The 11,395-nt window shown below is 39.4% G+C and overlaps 1 long non-coding RNA gene across 1 annotated transcript; it reads right to left on the minus strand.

The window, feature by feature from the left end:
• Positions 1-7,107: 7,107 nt before the first annotated feature.
• Positions 7,108-8,392, minus strand: LOC111369254. Its single transcript, XR_002698092.1, has 3 exons — positions 8,134-8,392; positions 7,790-8,036; positions 7,108-7,292 (listed from the first exon to the last, which is right to left on the minus strand). It is a non-coding gene; the product is annotated as an uncharacterized LOC111369254 (long non-coding RNA).
• Between the last annotated feature and the right edge of the window lie 3,003 nt (positions 8,393-11,395).

Raw genomic sequence — 11,395 nt, forward strand, 5'->3', positions numbered from 1 at the left:
CAGCCATGGAGAGAAGCAGTAGGCTGTACGAGACGTACTTCCAGGGACATGGGTCGGTGCTTCTACCCGACTTGATGGTCGCGATCAGGGGGTGCGACCATATGCTAGATAGATTGAAGCTTGGGCTGGTCTACATCCTCGAGAGTGTGATGAGGTGTCATCACAAGAAGACTGTCATCGACATTTTTCATTTGCAAGTTGTTGACGACATTAATGCGTTCAACAACTATCCGTGGGCCGAAGATGCTACGAAGACACCGTACATGTGTTCACCAGATCGCACTCAAGGCCCAGGGGGTCGATGCGTAAATACGATACATATGGATTGCCGTTAGCAGTGCAGGTAAATGTTTAATATAATCAAAGTTAAAGTTTTAATGTATTACATTGATACTTAATAAGTGTATGTGTTACAAATTTGGGTGTATGAGACATTTCCTGTACTGGGGGCCCGCTTTGCACAGCGAGGGGAGACACGCTGCCCTCGGATGCATCATTGGAGATCATCGCGAGCGGAGGGATATCCCACCGGGAAGCAGTTATCGGCCCTCCTCGACGATCCTCAGGTAAGTATTATGCATTTGTGATTTATATTATACGTAGTTTAAAATTTTGTTTACATGATCGTTAAATAGTTGAAATGTCAATATGTCAGTTTGAAGTCATACCTGAGTTGACGCCATCGATGGAAGAGGAGGCTCGGGGTCTTGTGCAGGATTTAGGCGTTCCGCACACCCCAGACGAGGAGATGCCTGATCCGAGTTTGGACCAAGATTGGGTATGTGAATGAAATATAATTTATTGAATATGATCGACGTATAAATTTATTGAATAATTTTTCATTTTATTTATGTAGGAGGGCGGTCCAGCTGATCGACGATCACCTTAGCCGGGGCCATCGCCGCCACCATTGGCATCACCTCCGTCGAGGGCATCACCGCCGCCATTGGCATCACCTCCGTCGAGGGCATCACCACCGCTAGTGGCATCACCTCCGTCGAGGGCATCACCGCCGCTAGTGGCATCACCTCCGTCAGAGCCATCGCCTCCGTCGAGGGCATCACCGCCGCTATTGGCATCACCTCCGTCCAGACACCTCCCCCGTGTGTCTCCGGGGCACAGTGATGATTTGTATGCCCATTTGATTGGATTTATAGCGGAGGAGGTCGGCGCGCTACAACGAGATTTGACGGAGAGGGTCGATGATCTGGGACGAGAGTTGACAGGGAGGGTCGACGATCTGGCAGGGAAGGTTGACTATATGACAGGGAGGGTCGACGATATGGGACGAGAGTTGACAAGGAGGGTTGACGATCTATCCTATGATGTTGGAATACTACAGTCTTCCGTTGTCGACCTTTAGGATACAGTAGCGGCGCTTAGGGGAGATTTAGCCAGCAGACGATAGGGGGACAGAGGGGATGGCGGAGACCATGATCGAGAGGGTGACAGAGATGGTGATGGAGAAGGGGGTCACCCACATTTTTGGCGTGATGAGACATTGGAGTCCTTGTGGTTGTCTATGGAGGGGGTGGCCCCGACGGGAGGGGAGGAGGAGGTGGTGACGGAGGAGGAGGCCCCGACGGGAGGGGCGGAGGTGGTGGCGACGGAGGGGGAGGCCCCCATAGAGGGGGCGGAGGAGGTGGCCCCGGAGGTCGAGAGGGCGCCCGGCGTGATTGAGGGTAAGAGACATGCTGTTGATGAGACGGAGCAGGTGGTCGGCAAGAGATTGAGAGTGCCGTCACAGTATGTTGTTTCCCCCTTCACGGCTGAGGCCAAGAGGAGGACGTTCATCGATGGGACGTACCCGAACTTATTCAGAGAGGTAGACAATGCCAAGTGGAAAGCGTTCGAGACAGAGTGGAAGAGAATTATCCCCGGGTAAGTATTGTATGATTTTAATAAAGCACTGTACGCTAACTCGTCTACGCTTATTTTAATATTTCCCTGTTTTTTACAGAGCTAGCCGCACGATAGGACAAAGGACGATCTCGGACCCTTACAAGTGGTTCCACGATATCACCACTGCGGGAGCTTGGCTCGCCGACGATGTAAGTGAACTATTCATTTCGTGTTTTTATGTATATGTGACCTTGTGTTTATTAAATGAATAACTCATACTTTTTCGGTGTTTCCTGCTACAGCACATCGACCTGGCCATGGACTTGCTACGAGATCGAGCTCAAAGACATCCAAAATCATTTGATGTCCATGGTCGAGTCATATTAAACACCGAGTTCCTAGGTGCCGTTATCATAGAGTATCAGTCGCTCGCACATATGGGTAACGAGTACACGGTGCCAGAATATATGCTTGAGTGGGTGATAGGACTGTCACCGAGTGTCGGGGGAAAATCATGGGAGGGTTGTACACATATGTACATTCCAGCATGCATCAATAAACACTATGTTACGCTGGAGATCGTTTTTGCTGACTCAACTATATATGTGTACGACCCAGATCATTCATATTTGACACAGGGCCAGTTGGAGCAAAATCTGGAGTCCGTGGCTGTCATTATTCCTATGATGGCCAGACGAGCGGGGATAAATGTACAGGACAGATTGCGGATCGTTCGGAACACGACGACAGCGCGACAGTCCGTAAGGTAAGTGTTTGAACGTTGTTGTTTTCATCTTTCAAATTTAGTTTTTATTTACACAGTACTAAACTGATTCATTCTTGTTCAATTGCAGCGGCGACTGTGGCATATTTGCCATTAAGTACGTTGAATTTTTAAGTATAGGACATAAGGTTGATGAAATCAATCAGTCGTGGATACAGAACTGGAGAAAGAAGCTAGTATGTGATTTGTTCGAATTTAATGCTGACTCATAAATTTCAGTTATACATATGTAACATTTCAATTGTAAATTTAATTATTTTTGTAATTATGAAATAATTGTAAATTTGTGTTCAATGTATATAACGTTCAAATTGAAATTTTAATTATTTTTGCAATTCTGAAATAATTGTAAATTTGTGTTCAATGTAATATAACATTCAAATTGGAAATTTCATTATTCTTTGTTATTTTACCCGTATGCCGAGTGCGCAACTATTTTTTGTATATTGAAGATTTATAAATAACAAATATTGAACAGTGTATAGTAAAAGGAAATATTATTCATTTCACGTACCTGTCTAGTCGTCATTTAGGGAAATTTAACTGGTACAAAATTGTCGAGTATGCCCTACGGCTCTGCAGCGGTCACACCTACGCGGTCGAGGAAACTCTCCGGTAGATGGTATTCTAGATGTACTTGGACGTCCAGGACCACGCGGTTCAACTGCTGGTGGTAACAAATTATGAAATGGAAGAATGTGCTCGGGAACTTCCCACTCGGCTTCATTCGGCAGAGGAAATATAGTCTCGGCATATGCTGTTCTCCAAGACTCAGTCGTATAATACAAAGAGCACAACGTTCTCGCAGCAAAACCTCGATACATGGCCACCGCAACAGCATGCTCACATGGAAAACTCTCCAACTGAAATCTCGTACAAGTGCACGTGTTATCAGTCAAGTCCACCATATATGCCGTATTACGTGCACATTGCACGGAGAAGCGAAACTCATCTAGTGCTTCCACATTCAATTTCCTCGCAACCTCTGCCGCCTTAAACAGTTTCTCCGCTTGAGCTGGGGCCAACACGCTAGTGCAACTCTCTGATGCCCCGATACCTAGTCTTCAAATTACCTTGTATATGGTACATGCAATACCCGTGATGTGCCTCGGGAAATACTTCAGCGATACCATTTATTATAGACTGTCCTCGATCGGTTACAAAGGCAAGGTCTTCGACTTCCCCGATCACTTCCCTCAGTTTAGAAAAGAACCAACGCATGGACAAATCATTCTCGCTGTCGACTATGCCGAATGCAATAGGGTAAATTTGGATATTGGCATCTTGACATGTAGCAATAATTAATTTACCTTGATATTTAGCTTTCAGAGTCGTACCATCAACTAGAATTACGGGTCGCATTGCATTTCGAAAACTCCGAATACATTGTCCGAGAGCCATGAAGAAATACTTAAAACAATTATCACCCCCCGTCTCAATAAAAAATGTCGTGCCAGGATTAGTTGTCCCCATGTTATGACAATACCTAGCCAATTTAGCATAGCTCTCTTCAGCCGATCCCATTAAATCCTCCAACGCACATTCTTTGGCCTTCAACGCTTTCTGATAGCTCATGACCACTCCGTACTCTCGACGGACGTCGTTAATGATGTCTGAAGGTCTGTAGATCGTCCGTGGATCCTGATACTTGTGCATTATCTGTCGACCAATAAACCATGCTCGAGCTTGCCTGTGATCGTTTCGAAGAATTCCCACTTCGCAAGTATGTTCCCGTAAATACTTGCGAATTACGAAGCACTCATTCGTGTCCATCTAAGTTGCTCTCAAGCGCCAATTGCAACTGTCTTCGACGCAAGCAACTGTCAACAATGACTTGTTTGATTTCTTTACCTTGAACTCAAAGTTATATTTTAATGCCAGCCGGTACACAGCTTCCTGCAAATCTTTCTTGGTTTCAAACAGTTGCCCGACCTGCAAGTCATCATCATCGGGAGCCACACGGAAAGAATTCGAGGACGGTCCACTTGTTCCAACCAGTGAGCTCCCACCAAGCTCGTGTCTCTGTCGGGATAAAGCAATCAAATTCTCATTTGTAAAGTCGTTTATGTTTTCATTGTCTTCAACTGTTGACGGAATTCTGCGCGTAACAGCGACATCACGATCAGAAGCAACTGTCTTAGGAATACCCACATCATCCGCAGGAACTATCTCCACTGTCTCCTAAAAACCTCGATCATTGTTATCCGACCTATCCGAATCTTCATGTTCACCTTCGATAACAACCTTCGTAATTAAAGTCACACCAAGAACAGTCGGAGTCCGATGCATTTTATTCAATTCTAATAGATAATTCAATTCAGCATCATTCGTAACGAATACCGGTGGCATCGGAAGGGATGAATCCCCGTAACCGTTGAATAGATATCTCAATTGCATATTGTATTGAGATTGATCGACATTCAGCTTATTTTGCAAATCGTGGTACATTTCTAAATATGGTGTACTTTTTGTTACGGGAATTGCAATACAACCACGTATGTCACTCGTCCATCTCCATTCCCACCGATTATTTTCATTTAATTAGAAATCATCGAAATAACACACGGGGATTATCATATATGCATGAGGAAATGGTTTTAATCAACTTCAAATATTAATTATAAGAAAGAAAAAGGCAAAAAATCAGCTGCAGCGAAGGCTATTTAACAGCCTAACAGCCGGCTGTTAAACAGCCTAACGACCGGCTGTTGTTTCCGACTGTTAAACATCCAACAGCCGGCTGTTTCAGACTATTTCCGACTGTTTGTTAAGCTAAACCAGTTTGGCGTAGGAGAATACCGTTCTAAAAACGAAATTAAGCATGCGTAATTTAAACGTAAGTTATACATCCGTTTAATTTTTTTTTGATAGGTTCTGTTAAAAAAAATCTATGTCGACATAAAATTTCTCTATTTAACGTATACTAATTTACTTAAAATGAAATTAAACATGATTAAATGTACTTACCGATTTGAAGTAATTGATGTGAAAAAAAATTTCAGCTTCAACGTTCCAAAGTTCTTCTAGATTTTAAAGTTCAAGCAGATGAAAAGATGAGAGTTTTTTCTGTGTTGGAAGCTCGTTTTGAAGTTTTTATAAGTGGGAAAATGTTTGATTTTCAATTATTAAGTAAAAGAGTAGTATAGTCCTTTTAACAATATATGATTTTGTAATTGTACAAAACATTTAAGGGTATCTTTGTCTTTTACCATACAAGAGGTCAATGTCATAATATTCATTCTTTTGAAAGTCAAACTGAAATTTTGCTCCTTTGACCGGGTCAAAATTAAAAGTACCCCCAGTTTCTTGCTGTTTTTAAATTCAGAGTACTAAATGACCAAAATTGGATGATGGGCTGCACTTCAGTGAAAAATTCCTTATAAATTTGATTTTGGGGCAGCCTTACAAGTAATCATGAGATAAAATTGGGCAGACTCATTCGAAAAGATGGATTATGATCTGAAACCTAGCAGTCATCTGTATTAAATTATTCTTCAAAAATTCAATTGGAATCTCTGATAACTTTATCCAGTTAAAATCCAACACCAGTACATCCCAACAGTTTTTATTTTATCCAAATTATGTGCTAAAAAATACCAATATATCCTTATTCATCATAGCTAAAAAATTCCTATTATGATTTTCTCGAAATTTACTATTGTGTACTACTGGTTTCTAGAACATTAAAATAGAAGAATCGATTAAAAAAGAAGGAAATTTGTACTCAAAACCGTCAAGAATCAACTAAGAAAACAAATTTAATTCAAAAATCTTACCCAGCACAGATGGCGCTGCTACTGGCATTGATTCCACCTACTTAAAAATAGAATGGAACCCTGTACTCTTGGGAGCGGGGGGGGGAGGGGGGGGGGAAGGAAAAAAGGCTCAAACATATACAAGATTTCAACCTAAAATCATCGAGAAAACTACGCTAAATATCTAGGCAAACATCAAATTGACATACATCATGTCGGGGGGGGGGGGGGGGGGGGGGGGGGGGGAAGGAAAAAAGGCTCAAACATATACAAGATTTCAACCTAAAATCATCGAGAAAACTACGCTAAATATCTAGGCAAACATCAAATTGACATACATCATGTCGCCAATCACCAATTTTTGGGCAAATATTCCACTTTTCTAGAGAGGTTTCGGAAAACTTGGAATAAAAGACAGAGACAAAAAGATCGAACACAAAAGCTACAGGGTTGAAGAAAATGGAACAACCGCACACAAAAAGAGGAAAAGAAAGGTTTCAGGATACTAATTTTACATGTATAAATCTCAATTTTCCACAATTTTGTTGGGTTCTTCTGCAAATTTTCGAACAAGGGAAGGTAATTTTCTGGAACAAATTGAGAAAAGCTGAAGAAAGAAGTGAGATGTTGCACGTGGCAGATACAAAGTTAAAAAAATGGAGAGCACAAAGACCAAAGAAGAAGATGACGTGTCTAAGGACAGAAAAGCAATAGTACGAAAGCAAATAAAAAAAAAAAGATGTCATTCACTAGACAAAAAAATGCATTCTTTCTACAAACATGGGGTCCCACATGCTGACATACATTTTGAATTGATTTGTGCAATTTTTAACTTTCCCCAAATACCACCATTTGCCTTCAACATCCCACCATATACTTTTGACTTGTTCATCTTCCGGAATTTTTGCTTCCTGTAAAGGATAGTAATGGGATTGGACGTAAAAAGCTTTTGTGTACAATAACATATGATGTGCTAGGAGTACAAAATTGCAACAAACAAGGGCATCATTCATTTGCTAGACGGTGTCGGTTTGTAAGAGGATTGGAGGGTATTGAATTACTATTGCATTTACAATAAAATTTTCATTGCCCTTTTTATATAGTAGTGATGAAGTGAAGTGAAATCACATATCAACTCAACAAAATACAGATTCGGACAAGCATCACAACTGAAACAGATACAACATATCAGTTCAAGTAATTAGAAAGAACCGCAATATAAACGAAAACCCCAATCTTCAACAAGTAATTTCTTATTGAACACATTCCTTCAACAATTTTCTGACTGAAAGAACATTTATGAAAGGAAAAGAACAAAAAAATGAAAATTTCCCTTTACTTCTGAACACCACACATGTAAACTGTTTTTTTACATGATTTGAGCAACAAGAAATAAAGTTGAAAATACCATAGAGTCCTTGCATTTCCAAAATCCAAGACGAGAAGAAGAAAAACTCCACATGCTTAAAGATGCACCTTCAGATCACCTCACAAAAAAAGTCACGATTTTGAAAAATATAAGAGATATTAGATTCTGCACAAACGTAAAATAACCCAACATAAAACAACAACCATGTACAATAAACCAGTAATAACTCACCTTTGAAAAAAGATGAAACCCCAAAAGATCAAAACCTTACATCCTCAAGCCTAATCTGGAAAAGAGAAAGAAGCAATGCAGTGTAGTTTATGCATAGAAAAAATATCTACCAAAGGCTAGATCATAAGAAAAGGTATCAAAAACAAATTTACCACAAACACGTCGAAACCATAAATCTTCGAATCTAAGATGTGAAAGACTAACACTATACACCTATATATAGAAAGAAACTAATTTTCAGAGGGTAGATCTTCGATCAAAATATAGAGCCAAAAAAAAAGGAACATGGATAGATTCTCCACAAATTTCTCCAAGACCGAGAGTGAATCGACAAAAACAAGGCAATGAAGTGAGCAGACGAAAATGAATACATACAGAGAGAAAAAACCCATCCCTTTGTAAGGACACAAAACGGCGTCATTTTGCATTTTGTACAGTAATAGAATGGGATTGGGTTACTATTGCATCTACAGTAACCCTTCATTGCCTTTTTTATTTCAAGTTAGAAAGTAAAAAAAATATAAATATAAATAAAAGTGGCATTATTTTGTACAGTAGAATGGGATTGGGTTACTATTACATCTACGATAATCCTTCATTGCCTTTTTTCATTTAAGGTTAGAAAAGAAAAGTAATTTTATTATTTTTTTCGTAATGCAGCTGTCATTTCTACCCATGAGTTTCAAGTTAAAACACGTGGTTCTACCTCTGGGCGTAAGAGCTACTAGATTCATAAAAGTATCTTGCAAAAATGAGGAAAATGTTATCCAAATGATAACTATTTGGTCAAATTATAAATTGTAAGCCTAATAATATTTTAATGATTATTTGAAACATTTTCAATCCCATTATTTGATTACTGTATAAATATTTCGAATGTTTGTATGGTATTTTATTATTGAGTTTTAAGTAAATGGACTTAGTTATGCGAAACTCTTATTAACAAAAATAATTGAATGCATCTATGATTTGGATGCTCAACTTCTAAAATTTGCCATAGATCCCGAAAATCTTAGGTACAGCACTGATTGCCTAATAATGCTGTTTCACCAAATGAACATGACTAACTGCTAACCATGTGACTAAATTCTATAACCACCCGTAACCACTGAGAGTGGACTACAGGTCTGTATGATAGAATAATCAGTCAGCCTTGTACTTAATAGAATTTCAAGCCTGCATGTTGCATTGCATCCATTTGTCATCCCATCCATGCACTACTAATCCACATCATGCTCACCTTTTTCACTGTTTGCACCAAGGCTCCGGCATGGTACCGTTTCTAAACAAAAATTTTGTCAAGAAACACCTTGGTCATAGTAATAGCGAAAGGGTGGCAAGAACTATATCTCAAAAAGCTAACCGTTGACGTTGGAGAGCCGAAGCCTATATAAACTGAAAGTTACTAGTTCGATCCTAAAATCATGCAGAGGGGGATGAATAAGTGAATAACACTGAATTAAAAGCAACAAAACACTTTTTAATTGTTCTAGATGTTTAGTCAATCAAATCAAGTTTACATATGTTGAATTGCCACAATAGTCAACAAAGTAGTAAATAACTCTAGATTTGTTGACAAAGAAAATCCTTCACGGGATTAAAAAGTTTAGGACCAAGCCAATGACTTCTATTATTGAAAATAAAAATTTAGAATATGATCCAACCTGAAAAACCTACTAGACTCGCTGTTCTAATTCCTGTACTCACTAAAACGTGCTTCAATCACACTTATTCTCAATCTTCTGAAATTGTTATATCTTGTGGATAACTAAGAACACCATGTTCTTGTACTGTTTCTGTACTTCTAGTCCAACCTCTCTCAATCTTCAGCAACATTTGAAAGCTATTGAAAAAATACCTTCCTAATTATGTTTAGGAAGTGGGTGTTTTTGGATTAAGTGATTTTGATTTTTTTCCAACTTGTGGTTGATTGATCTTAGGATGTAAAAGATGTAGAATTGTTGTTTTCTCTCCAAAAGATGTTAAGAATGTAGAATATAATGATCAATCACCCTTTTCATGAAATGGGTCGTATGTATATATAGTAGTGAGGTTTTGGGTAGAATGGGCCATATAAAACTCTTGAAAAACGTAAATTAGGGCTTCTTGGGAAACTCTATCGTTCGAGGAAGAGCCCAGCGACAGGAGTTCTGCTCGAGCGATAGGCAGGCAACAGGCTAGCAACAATGTTACTATTTTGGATACTCGAGCAACAGCTCAGCGACAGACTAACATAATTATGGAAACTTTTTCCTTTGTTCCATAGACAACCCTAAGGACTTCTAACTCATCTATACAAGTTACCAACATACTCCTTGACTTTTACAACTCATTTAATAATATTCCTTTTGTCTAAAGAATAGTCAATACAATTAAAACCTTACATAACCACACAAAGAAAGCCCATACTTCTTATGTAAGATTCAAAACCCCATAAGTTCCATCGGTACCACAACAAATCCCCAGCCCCAGCACCCAAGCGACGGGCGTCCATACACCAACAAGGGTCTCAATATGTGAGCCTGCTATGATACTAAATGTAATTGTTAAGCTAAGTCTCAACCCAAAACTAGTTGATTCTCACCCAATTCAAAACGCAGTTGAAGACAATCAGCTGCGAATCAATAACCCAAGCTGGAATTCTATTAACTGAATTGGGTTTAGATAGAAATGAAAAGAGAATGGGCAGGGACAAATGCAGAAATTTAGAGAACAAGAGGGAATGATTTCTAACAAAATTTCCAACTGAAATCTCTCTCCCACTCAAACTGTAAGTAAATATGAAAAAAGGTGTTTGCATCCATAAAGTGTGCTCACACTTTTACAATTAAAATTAAGAAACGATACGACGCCAACACCGTTTCGATTTCCTCAATTTCGAATTCCCGTTACTATTATTTGCTTCTAATTTCTTTCCTTTAACCCTTCAACCATGCTACACTGCTACCTTTGTTAATAGATAGGTTGACATAATACCACATGACAGTTTATTACTGGACTGTTTTAAATACTGTCATCATTTTCATCTACCTATACATCTATCAAAGAACCTTCCCACTTTGCTGTGATGCCTTACCTCCTCCCCTGACAAGTTATGGACTGGTTTCTTCGGCCCTTTTTCTATGTGTTGGCGTTCTATATGACTGACATAAAATTCTACTTGTTAGATATTACTGAGGTTCAGTGAGTACCATGCCGAATCTCCCTACCATTTTCTAAAAAGAACCAAAAGAACAGATCTACAAAATACTAGAACTTCACCCTAAAACACGGCCAAGAGAAAATGAACAAACACAATCAGATTCGTTCTTCCACAAAATTGGCACCAACGAAAAGATAAAACCCTACAGAAACGACAGGATAAACTAAAAAAACTAATCCCTAAAACCAGAATAAAACCCTAAAACCAAAAGA

The sequence above is a fragment of the Olea europaea genome, chromosome 20, assembly GCF_002742605.1.
Source record: "Olea europaea var. sylvestris chromosome 20, O_europaea_v1, whole genome shotgun sequence".
NCBI lineage: Eukaryota > Viridiplantae > Streptophyta > Magnoliopsida > Lamiales > Oleaceae > Olea > Olea europaea.